This window comes from Pleurodeles waltl, chromosome 3_1 (genome assembly GCF_031143425.1).
Source record: "Pleurodeles waltl isolate 20211129_DDA chromosome 3_1, aPleWal1.hap1.20221129, whole genome shotgun sequence".
Classification (NCBI taxonomy): domain Eukaryota; kingdom Metazoa; phylum Chordata; class Amphibia; order Caudata; family Salamandridae; genus Pleurodeles; species Pleurodeles waltl.
The window spans coordinates 23216092-23232968 of NC_090440.1; the positions used below are offsets into that span (position 1 = coordinate 23216092).

Genomic DNA, 16877 nt, shown 5'->3' on the forward strand with positions numbered 1-16877 from the left:
ACTTCGAACTACAGGCAGTGGGTCACCATTAATGGGCAACAGGTGGAAGCTCTGCGTGAGGAAGGAGACAGCATGACTACTGTTAAGGGTCAGCTGGTGTCAGCAGAGCAGGTCCTACCGAACAAATACCACAACGTCATAGTCACTGACAATCTCGAGAGCCATCTAGCGGTGACTCTGGTTCCCTTTGAGTGTGGGGGGGGTCTCTGGTACTCTGAATGTAGCTGTGAGTCCTGCCATGCCTGTAGACTGTCTGTAAGGCAGTGACCTAGAGCACACTACCTGAAGGGAGGTAGAGCTCAGGTCTCACTTGGAGATGATGGGATTGTGTGAGTGGGTCTGCATGACCACACAGTCCATGGCTGCCCAAGTGGGGAGTCAAGGGCGTCTGCAGTCTGGAAAAATGGCCCAGACAGCTGCCAAAGAGAGCGGCAGTGGCACAGGAAACCAGCCCCTAAAGTTCCCACAGTGGAAGTTAACGGGTTTTCCTGATGAGGAGGCCCCGCAGCCAACTGAGGAGGACACTGCCGCCCTAGACGACTTACCTGAGCTTGCTGGTTGGCAAGTTGAGGGTGGGCCCAGCAGGGAGGAATTCTGCAAAGCACAGAAAGTGTGTCCCACTCTTCAGGGCTTGAGGCAACAGGCCTCAGCCATGCAGCAGGTGAAGCCTCTGGGGGATCCCCTGATTTACTGGGAGAATGATCTATATAGTAAGCCTGAGGCTCTGGGTACTGGGGCAGCACGTGTGCTGGTTGTCCCCTAGTGTTACTGGGTCTTCCTACTGGGTTTGGCTCATGACATACCCTCGGCAGGACATTTAGGGCAAGACAAAACCTTTGCCAGGCTTGTCGTCCACTTCCATTGGTCCGAATGAAGACCGTCTCAGATACATTCTGCAGGTCCTGTCCCACCTGCCAGGCTAGTGGGAAGTCAGGGAAAAAGCTGAAGGCTCCCCTGCTCCCACTTCCCATCACTGGCACCTCCTTTGAAAGGGTGGGCATCGACGTCATTGGTCCATTGGACACCAAGACAGCCCTAGGGAACAGGTTCATCCTGGGCTTGGTGAATCATGCCACATGCTACCCAAAGGCAATCCCTCTGAGAACGGTAACTGCACCTGTGGTGACCAAAACTTTGATGGGGATCTTTACCCGTGTGGGGTTCCCCAAGGAAATAGTGACTGACAGAGGCACTAACTTCATGTCTGCATACATGAAGTCCATTTGGAATGCGGGTTGTGTAACTTACAAGTTTACCACACCCTATCACTCTAAATCCAATGGTCTAGTTGAGAGATTCAACAAGGCCTTGAAGTCCATGATTGCAGGCCTACCTGTGGCCATGAGGTGTAAGTGGGACATCCTCTTGCCATGCCTTCTTCTAACTTACAGAGAGGTGACCCAAAAGGAGTAGGGTTCAGTCCCTTTGAACTACTCTATAACTACCCTATTATGGGGGCCTCTAAGCATTGTCAAGCAGGGGTGGGAGACAGCTCCCAGGAACCTCCACCCAGGATGTGGTCAGCTACATGTTAGCTCTCCACTACCAGATTCACCGCTTCTGGGGAAAGCCCATAACCAACCTTGAGGCCAGTCAAGAGGTGATGAAACGCTGACCAGAAGGACACTTTGGTGGAGTTTCAACCTGGCAACAAAGTATGGGTCATGAAACCAGTAGAGCTCAGAGCTCTCCAGGATCGCTGGACTGGCCCATATGAAATAAAGGAGTGTAAGGAGGAGGCCACTTACTTAGTGGACCTCCAGACCCCTAGAAGCCCCCTAAGGGTGCTCCATGTAAATAGACTGAAGCCTCATTTTGAAAGGACTCAGGTCCTCATGCTTCTTGTGACAGATGAGGGTGTGGAGGAGCAGAGTGACTTCTCCCTTACCTCCTCTCTGCAGAAGAAAATGATGGGTCAGTAGAGGGTGTCAACCTCTCCGCCTCCCTGGCCCTGGCCCAGCGAGGGGACCGTTACTCTGACAGTTTTGCTCCCTGTTCTCCCTTACCCATCTGTGTGTCCATGACATTGACACGGGAGACAGTACCCCTGTAAAGAACAAAATTTACAGGTTGTCAGATAGGGTGAAAGCTAGTATCAAGCAGTAAGTTGCCAAGATACTAGCTTTAGGGGTGATTGAAACGTCTAACAGTCCCTGGTCCAGCCCAGTGGTATTGGTACCAAAGGCTGCCTCACCGGGCCCCAAACCAGAACTTCAGTTCTGTGTGGACTACCACGGTTTCAATTCCGTCACCAAGACTAATGCACATCCCATCCCCCATATGCCAGAAGGGTACTACTTTCCTAAAAGGGGCTCCTGTACAGTGAGTCAAGGGACCCCAAACCAGGGGCATTCAAGAGACTGGTGGTTCCCTAGCAGTACAAGGAGTTCCTTCTCACCCTAACCCATCGCATCTACTTAGCTAGACATCTGGGGCAGACCAAGACCCGGGAGAGGCAGGCCAGTCACTTTTACTGGCCCCAGATGTCTGAGGAGATTTGCTCCTCCTATCCACCTGCCAAGCTAGTGGCAATGCAGGGGGGGAACCAAAGTCTCCCCTGGTACCACTACCAGTGGTGGGGACCCCCTTTGAGAGAATGGGGTTTGACATTGTTGGTCTCCTTAGCCCCCCTGCCCCAACATCCTCATGGAATAGATTTGACTTGGTAATAGTGTACCGTGCCACTATATACCCTGAAGCTACTCCACTTAGGACAGGCATTGCCCCTGCAGTGGCTAGAGCCCTCCTTGGAATCTTCACCACAGATGGGTTCTCTAAGGAGGTGATCTTAGATAGAGGAACAAATTTCATGTCTGCCTTTCTGAAGGCCATGTGGAACGAGTGTGGTGTAACTTATAAGTGCAGCACCCTCTACCATCGCTAAGGTAAACAGTCTAGATGAAAGATTCAGCAAAGCCTTGAAAGGCATGAATCTGGGGTAGCCTCAGAATTTAGGAGGAGATGGGTTGTCCTTCTCCAGTGCCGACTATTCGCCTACAGGGAGGTACCCCAAAATGGTGTTGGTTTTAGTCCCTTTGAGCTAGCCTTTAGGCATCTTGTAAGAGGTCCACTAAGCTTGGTTGGGAGAGACCCCTCAAGAAACCCAAGAAGGAATTTGTAGACTAAGGGACAAATGTATCATAGGGTTTTATCCATTCTGTGTCAACAAGAACATTTATTCATACATATGGCCCTAAGGGGCATATTTACAAGCGTCCTAAGGGAAGCTTTGTGTTCAGCACCTGTCCTGAAGGCACCGGACTTCAGTAAGGAATTCATTGTTTACACAGATGCCTCCAAACCTGGAATAGGGGCGTGTTATCACAAGAGAATGATTTGTGCCAGGATCAGCCAGCTGCCTTCATTAACAGGTGACTCCTACCTAGCCAGCAGCATTGGTGTGCCATTGAGAGGGAAGTCTTTGCTGTGGTTTGGTCCCTGAAGAAGCTGAGACCATACCGGTTTGGTTCTCACTTTAGAGTTCAAACTGACTACAGGCCTCTTAGATGTCTGAGGTAGATGAGATGCGAGAACCCAAAATTGTTAAGGTGATCAATTTCCCTACAGGGAACCGAGTTCGTACACTGAGTTCGTACTGTCCACGCTAATGCAGATGGCCTTTCTAGGTTCTTCCACTCACATGATGAGAATCACCAGGAAAAAGGTTAGTTGCTCTTCACCTTTCGTCTGGAGGGGGGCCATAAAATGAAATGCTCCTTTTTGTATGGTCACCCCCAAATTTTTGGACTGATGCTGCTAGTTGTTCGACTTAAGAGTGCACTGAGGCCTGCTAACCAGGCCTCATTGTAGGAGGCTGGCCTGGCTTGTAGTGGGTACCAGAGGTACTTACACCTTGTGCCAGGTCCAGTTATCCCTTATTAGTGTAGAAGAGGTGTTTCTAGCAGCTTAGGCTGATAGAAGGTAGCTATAGCAGAGCAGCTTAGGCTGAACTAGGAGACATGCAAAGCTCCTACTATACCACTGGTGTCATCTGCACAATATCATAAAAAAACACAATACACAGAGTTACTAAAAATAAAGGTACTTTATTTTAGTGACAATATGCCAAAAGTATCTCAGTGAGTACCCTCAGTATGAGGATAAGATATATGCACAAGATATATGTACACAAACCAAACTTAGGTAAGTAATAGCAAGAAAAGTAATGCAAACAGTGTAGAATTACAATAGATTGCAATAGGAGCACATAAGTATAGGGGCAACACAAACCATATAATCCAAAAGTGGAATGCGAATCACAAATGGACCCCAAACCTATGTGAGCTTGTAGAGGGTCGCTGGGACTGTAAGAAAACAGTGAGGGTTAGAAAAATAGCCCACCCCAAGACCCTGAAAGGTAGGTGTAAAGTGCACCTACTACCCCCAGAGAGCACAGAAGTCGTGATAGGGGGATTCTGCAGGAGAGCAAACACCAGCAATGCAACAACAGTGGATTTCCGGACCTGAGTACCTGTAAGACAAGGGGACCAAGTCCGAGAGTCGCGACAGTGTCGAGAGTGGGCAGAAGCCCAGGAAATGCCGGCTGAGGGTGCAAGGAAGCTGCCACCTATTGGAAGAAGCTTGGGGCATATTTATACTCCGTTTGCGCTGAATGTGCGTCAAAATGTTTGACGCACAATCAGCGCAAACGTTGCCCCATATTTAAACCCTGACGCCCGAGCCCGCGGACGATAAAAATCCGCAATGTGCGCCATTTTCTGGATGCGGCAACCCGCCCTGCGTTAATGATATGCAGGGTAGGCGTTCCCGTCCAAAAAACAACGCATACAGCCGTGCGTCGTATTTATGCTTCCGGGCAAAAATGACTCTCAGCCGGGAGGCAGAGCAAAAAAATGACGCAAAGACCGATGTGCGTCAAAATTTAACGCCTGGGTCAGGGCAGGCGTTAAAATGGGGCAAACACACCTGTATTTAATCAGAGCACCCAGAACAAACAACAGAGCAGCAGAGCAGCAACAGGGAGACATGGAGGTGATTTTTATCCAGCGTGCACATAGACGCAGAGCCCTGCAGCAAAAACAGCAGCTACAACAACAACAGCAGGGACCCCAAAGGCAGCGCAGAAGGCAGGAGAGGATATTCCGCCCAAGAACAACCCTGCATGACCTCAGGGAATACGGCATCATACAGAGGTACCGGTTGAACTGGCAGGCCATTCAGCAGCTGCTGAGAAATATTGAACAGCAGTTGGCCCCCACTTTGGTGACACCCCACACCATCCCAACAGAAACAAAGCTGCTTGCCGTACTTCACCTGCTGGCAAGTGGCTCGTTTCAAACAACTGGTGCCCTGGTTGGTGGACCATCATTCTCCGCATTTCTGCCAAAAGTACTGGATGCCATCATTCGCCTGACACCCCTCCACATCGGCTTCCCTAACACACTGCAGAAGCAGCAGGAAACAAAACAGGGGTTCTACGCCATCAGTGGCTTCCCACACGTCCTTGGTGCAATCGACTGCACACATGTATGCCTTGTGCCACCTGCTGCAACAGAACACCTCTACCGCAACAGGAAGCACACACATTCAATCAACGTGCAGGCCATAGTCGATCACCAAGGATTGATCAGCAACATTGTGGCTAAATATCCTGGGAGTATACATGACGCATTCATCTTCCATCACTCTACCATCAACCAACACTTCCAGGATGGACGGTATGGCAATGGACTACTTGTTGGTAAGTACAAAAATCCAACTTATATACACACTGCACAGCAACCCTCTAGGACACACAACACATACACCACAATAGCAACACCTAGCCAGGAACACACTGAGCTCCTCACATCACTAGCCATGTTTCTGAAGTCACCATTGAACCGGTCACACATTGGAATTTACTGTACAGCTTAATGTGAAGACATTAATGAGTGTGGTTGCCTAAATGTCACCTTGCAAATTGTAAGTGTCACAATAACCTGTACATTAATACATTGCATAAGTCTTAAGGTATGGGATGTCCAGGGTACTTTCATATGAACGTGTTAACTACACTTTCATTTTTAACTCTGCATGGAACTATCAGCTCACCCCCAGTGAAGACACACGGACACCTGTATCACAAGTCACAATGCTAGGGAGGGCACACTGTACTGAAAATCCCAAAACATACTGCTGACAAACGGTTAGCTAACAAACACTTGCTCAGCCAAGGAAAAAACTCAATGCAAAAGTTTTAGCCTACAAGTATAGGTTGTCACATTACTACACAAAAGAGGCACAGATAACACAAGACAACTACTGCCATCAAAGGTCTGTACAAGAGTGCCTCCTACATCTACATGATCCCATTCTGTGTTTTTCTTTCAGCTGATCAGGGGTACGGCATCCAGCCTTGGCTAATGACACCATTTGGGAACCCGACTACTGCTGCAGAGCGGGCATACAACGACGCCCAGAAGAGGACACGCAGCATTGTTGAGCGGACCTTTGGGATCCTCAAGTCAAGGTTCCGCTGCCTTGACAACACTGGCGGTAGTCTACTATATGCCCCAGAGATGGTCTGTAGGATCATACTCACTTGTGCCATATTGCACAATATTTGTGTAAAAAGGAACATTCCCCTCCTCGAACCAGACCCAGACATGCCTGAAGACGACGAAGAGGAGGAGGAGGATGCTGGCCTGCAACAGGAGGGGGAACAACCAAACACGGCTGCTGGAGTTCGTAGGCGCCAACAGATTGTAAATAATTTATTTTCATAATTTCTTATATCACCACTTATTGCACAATTGTAAATAAACACAGATAACAAACACCACATCATGGTTTGGCCTATTAATTTCTGCCCACCTTTAGTTTGAAATTGCTGAAGAAGAATGTCGTCTCATTGAGCAATAATGACATAACACTCATCACACAAAAAATATACACCACAAATGTCTGCACAGAGGCTATGATGTTTCATGATACATTACCATCCACAGAGGCCAACAGGAGTACAAATGTGGCAATGACACATGCCTGATCCAGAAACCTGAGACATTCTCTCACTCAGCACAAAAATGTAGCTCATTTGAAAGTCTCATTACACGTGTTCAGTGACAGGGTGGGACCATCCATGTGTACGTGACCATGTCCTCAATGGCTTTTCTCAATTTTTGCTACAAACAATGCCCAATTGGAACAAGATTAGCTGCCACTAACTCATGAGGAGACCTTGAAGTTACAGTGACAACATACACAGTGAATTACATTTCAACTCTAGAACTGTAAACTCAGCCTCACACAAATGTAAGGGAACAATGTAGAAATTATTTTTGACTCTGCATTATGTGCACTGTTGTGCGTCAAAAAATATGACGCACAATCTGTATGCGTGAAAATATGACGCATACCGGAAAAATAAAAACGGCGGCCATTTTATGCAGGATGTGATGTAATAGGATATCCTGTTTACAGAATCTGTACTGTGAGTGTACTTTCACTTTCACTTTGCAGTCTCAGATTATTCTAGACTGTGTGGCTGTGTGAAAAGTGTTGTCCTGTGTTTTAGTGCTTTTGTGTCCAGTGTACCTTCTCTATTGTGCTTTTGTGATCATTGTCTTGCTGTCTAATATTGTCTGAGTCTGTTTTGTATACTTTTGTCAAATCCAGTGTTTCTTTTTTTTGTCTGTGGGAGTCTGTTCTGGGTAGTTTAAATTTGGGGTTAGTTGGGCTATTTTTCTTAAGTTTTCTTTTTCCTTCACTACTCTACCTTTCCCCATTTCCCCCTTTTCCTTTTTGTTCAACATTTTTCACCTTTGTAATTGTAAAGATGTCAGGTAGGCCACGGCTTTCCAGGATGGGTGAGGAGGAATTGGGGGGATTTATTTGGCTTGTTTGCCATTTCCTCCCACTCATGCTGGAGGCTGGGGGCCGTGTGATACAGGGGTATCACACGGAGGCACGTAAAGTCCGGTGGGGGAAGGTGCGCCATCACTTGGTCCGGATCTACGGTAGCATGAGGAATGACCATCAACTCAAGCACCGCTGGGCTGATCGGATATCCAGGGAGCAGGATCTGCTGGACCACCTGGGAATCAGGATTGGTGGCCATGTTGGTGAGTACAAATCAATTACATGTGAATAATTGAAAGCTGTGTGGGGACATGTGATGATTGTTACCTAATCTGCTAGATAAGTAGCTGGCTGTGTGTAATGCTAGGGAAACCTACTGGGTAATTGTTGCACAATGTGTAGGAAGACAAATGCTAGCAGTCAGATAGCTCATGTTTTCAACACATACCGGATGCCTGTAGCTGTATGTAATGTAGTGTTGCCTTTGTGTCAGATAAGCGACACGTTAATGCCTCTATTTGAACTCTACAGGTCATAATTGCCAGTGAAAAAGGGATGTTGAAACATCATACCTACATATGTAGACGCCATAGCTAGACAGAAATTTGTAAAACCATTATGATGCTGTAAATGAGTGGTGCCTTCACGTCAATTGAAGTTAGCTATGTTGTCCACACATATGTCACATGTGTGTCTGGTTGGTGTGTGTTGAAAATGACCACATAGCCTGTTTGAGTTTGAGGGGTCATGCAGTCCTCAAGTAACCAGCTTTTGGATGTCTCGTTGGGATGCACATGATGAGATGAATGCACCCCGATATTGTTGGGGCATACTAATGGAGGTGTATCTTTGACACCACATGACTGTCCTGGCCACTGCATGTGTGTAGTATGGTGTGTAACTGTAGCAGGAGACTCCTCCAATGTAAATGTTGATTAAGAAATCTTCCATGCAGTATGAGCATGTGTCAAAGTGTTTCATTACGCATGTCATATTCTCACATTGTCATTGTAACTGCAATTATTTGGCAGTGCACGGAGTCGGAGTCGGAGTATATTCTTCCTTCCATGCTTTACAGGTGGACCTGCACCGTACACCGTGGGAGAGGTGGCTCATTTTGAGGACCCCGACACCTACAGTGAGTGTGGCATGAGTGCTATTTTTATTGTTTGCTAGTGATGCATGATGGACTACTGTGTGTTCAATAGAATTCAAGGTTTGATGCGCTGCCCGTTCATTGGTATTGTTGCAGTAGTGGGATTTCAAATATCACTTCAGTTTCTGTAGACCAATGCTTATCCATCTCTCAGATTTAGGGGCTGTAGGTCATTCCAGTCGGCCCCGCTATGGGGAGTGGGATGAGTCATGTGGAATACACTGGTTAATGTAAGAGTTGCTCTGGGACTTGGCTTGGACTGAGTCTGCATTTCAGACTGACATTCTCCCAGATAGCTTCTGCAAAAGGCTTGTCTTAAATATGCAGCTTCCTAGTTGAGGATGGACTGAGTACACTGTAGGTTGGATCTTCCGGGGGCATGTACTTCCACAAGTTGAACTAGAAGTGTGTGGGACTAGAGTGCAATGGCCTAGGTGTTCATTCTACTCATGATCATGGGTGTTCTTGCTCCTCTGTGTGTGTGTTTAAATATGCCTCACTGGTAGTATGTGATGTTGGCCTAAGTCAGTGCATTTTGACAAGTGTGGACCTTGGATAGGACAATGTTTGGCTGACTCCAAATTGTTGCTAGCCCTTCATTGGTGTTGTGTGTGGAGGCAAATACTTGTTGACCTTTCTATACACTCCTGGGTGTGCATTGAATATGGGAATGTTGGTTGTTCTTCCCACCCCACCCTCAAAGACTGCCATGTGATTGGGAATAGGGTACCTAGGACTGTAGCAACCAGTATGTTACACATACTTGTGACCTTTTGCAACTTTGTTTAGAACCTAGTGTACACATTCGGTTATGGCACATGAGTTCAATATTTGCAAACAACAATTTACAAATGGCATTGAGTGAGGGTTGTGATAGTTATCACATAGAGTGACATATGTAGTGAAGTCAGTATGCGGAAGAGGTTCAGCCATAATGCCAGCTGCATTAACCATTATTTGGATGAGAAGTTTAGGCAGATGTCACCCATCATGTAGAGACATGGATATGCTAGGTGTGAGAGGGCCTTTTGTATGCAGGCTTCACATGTACTTCCTCTGAGACTTTCAATGAACTATGTTGTGACAATCGCTGTAACAAATACAGTACAAGTAATGTGCAATTGACCCATTGTGCTATTCCACCCAATGCATTTCCTATGGTAAATAGTTGCCATATCTCTTCACAGCTGCAAACATGAGTGCTGCAGAGAGACACCAGTTTGAACGGCGTGCAATGCGATACCGGCACATCCTGCAGGTGCAGTCGGGGTTCAGGAGGATGGCCCGCAAATACCAAGCAGATCGGGCCTCTGGGGCATAGTGGGCCTCACCACAGGGTGGCCCTACATTGCCCACAACAGCCACCACCACCACATCCACCAGGTCTCCCCAAGTGGCCCCAGCAACGGTGGGGACAGTTGACCCTGCTTTGTCAGCACGACCTGGACCCAGCCATTTCCAACACGCAGGACAGTCCAGTGGGCATACAACTACTGCCACACCGTCCACCTCGGCCAGCACACAGACTGCAGCAGCCCCTCCTGTAGACCCAGCGGCATTCCTGGCATTAAGTCGTAAAATGGACAAAGTTATTTCAAAGGTGGACAAGCTAAGCCAGGATGTGGCATATATTAAGAAAAGGGTTCGGTCCATCAGGCGGACCCTACGGAGGGCCAACCTCTAGGACTTTTTGCATGTTTTACATTTACCCCTCCCCTCTCTCCTCTCTCCTTTTTGTACTGATAGTTGGGTTTGGGGGATTAGTGTTAGGTTAGTGTAGGTTGTTAGCTTAGTTAGTGTTAGGGAGGAGGGTGGGGGGTCCTTATTCTTTCTATTTTTCTTTTTTGGGTGGGTGGGGGTCAATGTTGGGATTCCTGTTTGTTATTAAAAAAAACAAAAATAAAAAATAAAAATAAAAACACCAAAAAAATATATGATTGTTTAGGATAGTATAGTATGTGTGTAGGTTAGTATGTGTTGTCCTGCATGTGTCCTGTCTCATAATGGTGGGTGGGGGGTTGATGTTTAGATCGATTCGTTATATGTGTAGAGTAAGTTTAGCTTAGGTTAGTTAGGGACAGTTGTGGGTTAGGAGTAGTCAGGTTAGATTAGTGTAGGTATGACTTTTCCCTTAGTTGCCTCTGGTGTGAATACATAGGAATAAAAATATAGTTAACCCTTTGCATTATGCGTTAACTGCTACTTTATCATGGCCTTGACATCAGTGTAGGTGAATGTTTTTCTATGACATTTGTGTCCTATGCTACCCACCACAGAAAATGGAGGTTTAACATGGCAGCTACCCCTGTGCTAACTTGGTAAGTATCCACCATTTGGGAGACCCACCATTGGTAGTTTACATCGATCACCAAGGATTTGTGTTGATGAGTAGGTATTCTACATCAGAAAGTGTGCTTCCATACTTGGTATTGTGGGTAATTTATTAGGTCGGACTGCAGTGTGATGTTCAGGGAGATCTTTGTAGATAAGGTGTTGTGAACACTCTTGTCTTGTTGCCTTCATTGCTGACATAGATCATGTGTGTAATAATTCAGCATGACTTCCCTTCATGGAAGTATACTCAGAAAGGGTGATTGATGCAGTGTTTATTTGTGTTTGCTTAGATTATGCTGCATAATTTCATGTTTTAGTATTGCATGGTGCCTACATTTATCAGCCACCATTAGTTGACTTGAATTGCTATAGATGGAGCATTATTCTGTCCAACACAGCATGATTGTGTGTAGTTTGTCCCTTCATCAGTTATTCTCCTCAGGATGGTAAGGCTATGATGCAATCCTGGCCACTGCACAGATGTATCATACTACATGATGTCAGGACAGTTGTATTGACAAGCTACATGGTTGTCACACAGGCACTTTAGAGTTATCTACTGCACAGTTGATGTGTCAAATAACACAGAGACATATTAGGTGTGCAAGTGCTATTTATTGATAGGTGCTGTAGTGCAAAATGTCCATTGTCCATGTTTGCGGAGTCCGTTCTGGTGCATTCTTACATGGTGATCCTACAGAAGGGGTGTGGATGATGCTCCTGACATGCTGGGGTGATGTCACAGACAGTGCAGAGGGACAGGATTTGCCGAATAGTAGGAGAGAGACATTCACTGGCAATGGTGACAAGTCATACAGTGGTTAGCAGAACAGTCATTGAGTGTAGTTGTAGTGAGACTGGCATTTGACAAAACGTAGGACCTTGGTCAAAGTAGGCCATGGTGTAGGGACTAGTGCTTCCGGGTACTCTTCCGTGAGAATGTGATCTGTTCCATGTCTTCTTCTGATGTGTGTGTTGCCTGGTTTGTCCTTGTTGTTGTTGGTTGTGAAGGGGCAACACACACCTCAGTGTTAGAAGACGTGGAGTCAGACATCCCGGGGGCTGCTCCCTGTGAAGTTCTTAAGGGCAGTACTACTGCAAGGAGGGCCTGCTGGTTTTTGAGAATAGCAGCCACATCACGATGGTAGGCAGCCAGGTCAGCCCTGAGGGGTTCAATGTTGCATTTGTTCACGCGTTGACTGGATTGCAGTTGTAGGTTTGTCAACTGTATTACAGCTGTGCTGATTTCCTTCTGTGTTTTCGCAAGTTCCTGCAAGAGAGATGTTAGGGCTTCCATAGCAGCTGCCTGATCTGCAAATGACGTCATGCACGAACGCACCCCCTCAAGGCTGGCTGCCATATTTTACATCCCCACCCGCACCTCCTTGGCCAGCTCCCGCTGTACACCAACTACAGTTCTTTCAAAGCTGGTGCCAGTGTCGTCTGAGTCCTCAGCTGTGTTGGAGCTGGCAGGTCTTACAATTGGGGTGGTGGGTGGGTCTTCTGTGATGGCTGCTTGTTCTGTGCTCCTCCTTGTGGCTGAAGGTGGGGTCTGGAGGCTTTCAAGGACCTTTTGGATGGTCTCCTGGGAAATGTTTATGGGCTCGTCATCCATGTCTTCAGGGAAATCAGGGACAGGCATATCGGCAGGAGATCCATGTTCCTCTGCAATGAAACAGGGTACAATTAGTGTGTCTGTGTTGTGACAATTTTGCCGTAACATGCAAGCCTTTTGATGACTTTACTTTGTGCTCTGGTTTGGTATTGGTATCTGCTGTCCTTCATATGGGCATTGTTATAGGCCTATGGCCCACCTGTGTGTCACATGTATGATATAGAGTTATCAGACTTGTCTGCCTAATCGCCTCTAGGTGTTGCTTTGTACCAATTAGGGAATAGCCATCTTTTTGTCCTACTCGTCCCTCCGTGTATATCTATTCTTATGGTGAGACCTTTTGTCGCGTGGGCTCTCATTATCCTAAATGAGACTACTGGATTTCTAGGCAGCAGGATCGATAACGGTGTGGGGGACTGAGTCTGACCCACTTGTAAAGAACTCGGTCACCCTAAATCCGGTTTTTGCTCCGGCTAACTAGCAGTGCCTCATTTCTCCCACGGGGAAGAAATGATTAGGCAGCCGAGCGCATGACATCTTTGGAACTTCTCAGGGAAGTCGTGGTCACTCAGATCCAAACCAACTCTCTCATTTACAATATGATCTCATATACAAATGACAAAGACAGTATAAGTTTTATATAATGTTTTCATAAAAGTACTGTATTTTAGATGATAAGGCGTGAGCCGCAATAACCAGAACAATACAACATAGTAGGATTGAAATAGTCACCAGGAGAGTGAAACATAAGAACAAAGCTATCATAGTGCCTAACAGTTTCTACTCTCCCTCTGCTTGTTCTATTTAGAGCACAGCATGTTAAGCTTCTAGCTTGCCTTTCCGAATCACTGGGGAGACATCAGCCCTCATACCAGAGCAAAGACCTGTGATCTGGTTCAGCATTTGCAACGAGGCAGTCAGCGTCTAGTTGTGGTTCTCTGGTCGGAATCTCCCTCTTGCGTGTATTGGGACAAGGAAGTGATTTTATAAGTAACATGTCATTGTGATCACAAAATGGCCCTACGCAGGAATGCCAAATCTAAACTCCTACCACGTCTATCGGCAATGTACCAGACTGTATCCTTGACTGAAGCACAGAGTGAATATGTTATGGAGAACTCCAGTGCTGAAGTAGGCAAAACAGTATGACATGAATAAAAAACAACACCCTAGAACTGGCTATTTGAAAAATAACAGTACAAAGCCTAATAAGAAGCATTTAGAGCAAAGTGCACAGAGGCTCTAAGCTGTCAGCAAATGAATTAAATACATTCAGGGCAAAGTGCACAAAAGCCTGAAGCTAATGTGCAAAGTATACGTAAAACTAACCACACTACACTTTCACTGGCTGTGGGCGTTGTGATTGCCATGGCAGCACACTTGCCTCTCAGGACCTGCCCCAAAATCTTTTTATTCACATTGACCTAATTGTAATCGTTATGTGGCATATCCTATGCATGGCAATGTTACGATGTGATATGGATGTAGACATTGTTGATGTTTCCAGCTGATGTTGGGTAATGTGTGTTTAATTGGATTGCCCTGTTTATCGTATCAATGTCCTATTTGGTTCTCAGACTGTGCAGGTGTGTTTCAGTGACCAGTTGCATGTGTCCCCTCCTCAATGTTGTTGTCTGAGCAGTATGACATTAGTGATGTTGCCTTGTTAGCCAGGCACGTGAGGGACCCTGACGTATGCAGCATGTGTGTCCTTAGTGCTGTGTGGCTCCTATTGCTGTTTACTTTGGCTGATGTATGTGTCAACTATGGGCATTGGCATTTGAGTGTACTGATGCCTTTGTCTTATTTCTATAAATAGTTGCAGATGTCATCCTCACCCCCTAATTTAGGTATGTATGTTCCATGGGGAGGTTCCTGCCATTAGCTACTATAGCTGCACAGAGATCAGAGGTGTTAGTGTCAACTGTTGTCGCAGTTACATTGCAGTTGTTGTTTTGGCTACTGGATTACTGATAGGGACCTAGTTGATGTAGGATCTATTTTGACGGACGAGTGCCTGGATGTAAGTTTGACGTAGTGGCCTTCCCACCTGTCGCGGCTTTCCCTTAGCTCCATTGTTGTCATGACAGTATGGCCCCATGGGACTGTTATTGGTGCTGTGTTTTGTCGTGCCCCAGCTTCTGTCTATGCTGGGCATGCCCCCCTGCCGTGCCCCTTTACCCATGCCACTTCATATATATGCTGACTTACATGCATTGTGTAGTAGGTATTCCCCACCCCGGTTGCAGTTATCATTATTGCATCATAATTCCCCATGCGACTTACCCTGCATGTGCGTTGTCTCGTGGTAGTCTGCGCTGTCCTGTCCTTGAATCCCTGTGACGATCTCCTCAGGGATGACGGCTGCGACCATCTCCTCCATGTGGTCCAGGGCCTCCTGGTGTGCTGGACTCCCACCTCCAGTCTGCAGTGCTGCCTTCCTGTTCCTGGCCATTTTTTCCTTTGTCCTACGTTTGCAGTCATGCCAGCGTTTCTTACACTCGGTGACTGTTCTGCGTTCTTCAGCCACACTGTTGATCTTGTCCACAATTTGTTGCCATATGGCCTCTCTCCTGCTGATTGGCAACTTAGAGGTGATGAACAGTTGGTGCTGGTGTTCCGTCACCTCTTTAACCAGGATTTCCTGCTCCTCTGCACTGAAGCGACACTTTCTTTTTTTTCTATATATGTCTTGGTTCCTGTATGGATCATCCTGGCTGGTTCCTGGTCTGCTGTCATCTTCCTGGGGTCTGTTGTGGCATCTGGGATCCATTTTGGCTCTCCTCTGCTGAAAGGGCAGTGTTCGCGGGTAAATTTGACGCTATTGCGTCAAAACAAACGACGCTTTCCGGGTTGCGCTGTCGTAAATCGACCCACAGTCATTTGCGTCGCGTTAACGTTGGTTTCCTTTACGACTTGACGCCGCTGTGTGAGTCACGAAATAATGACTCCCACCTGTTGGTTGCGCAGCCGTGCATCAAAGTATAAATTGGACGCCCGCCTTCCTGGGCCAGGGCTGCCTGGACCCCAGGAGGGCAGAAACCTGTGTGAGGGGTTGGCAGCAGCTGCAGTGGGGTCCCCGGAAAGGCAGTTTGGCAGTACCCGGGTTCTGTGCTAGAGACCCGAGGGATCATGGAATTGTCCCCCCAATGCCAGAATGGCATTGGGGTGACAATTCCATGATCTTAGACATGTTACATGGCCATGTTCGGAGTTACCATTGTGGCGCTATACATAGGTAGTGACCTATGTATAGTGCATGCGTGTAATGGTGTTCCCACACTCAAAGTCCGGGGAATTTGCCCTGAACGATGTGGGGCACCTTGGCTAGTGCCAGGGTGCCCACACACTAAGTAACTTTGCACCCAACCTTCACCAGGTGAAGGTTAGACATATAGGTGACTTATAAGTTACTTAAGTGCAGTGGTAAATGGCTGTGAAATAACGTGGACGTTATTTCACTCAGGCTGCAGTGGCAGGCCTGTGTAAGAATTGTCAGAGCTCCCTATGGGTGGCAAAAGAAATGCTGCAGCCCATAGGGATCTCCTGGAGCCCCAATACCCTGGGTACCTCAGTACCTTATGCTAGGGAATTATATGGGTGTACCAGTATGCCAATGTGAATTTGTAAATTTAGTCACTAGCCTGTTAGTGAAAAATTTGGAAAGCAGAGAGAGCATAACCACTGAGGTTCTGGTTAGCAGAGCCTCAGTGAGACAGTTAGGCATCACACAGGGAACACATACAGGGCACATACTTATGAGCACTGGGGCCCTGCCTGGCAGGGTCCCAGTGACACAGACTAAAACAACATCTATACAGTGAAATATAGGGGTAACATGCCAGGCAAGATGGTACTTTCCTACACTCATTGCCTGTGCCCTTCAGCTGAAATGACATGTTGACTTGGCCTTTACCCAATTGACTGAGCTAGCTTACTCATAAGTCCCTGGTAAATGGTACCCAGGGC

At 47.0% G+C, this 16877-nt stretch overlaps 1 protein-coding gene across 1 annotated transcript in view; it reads right to left on the reverse strand.

Moving 5' to 3' along the window:
* Positions 1-11900: 11900 nt before the first annotated feature.
* LARGE2 (LARGE xylosyl- and glucuronyltransferase 2) overlaps positions 11901-16877 on the reverse strand; it is a 207194-nt gene continuing 202217 nt past the window's right edge. The window contains exon 16 of the transcript XR_011201291.1: positions 11901-12958. The gene's annotated coding sequence lies outside the window, so the exon portion shown is untranslated. The remainder of the gene's footprint in view (positions 12959-16877) is intronic.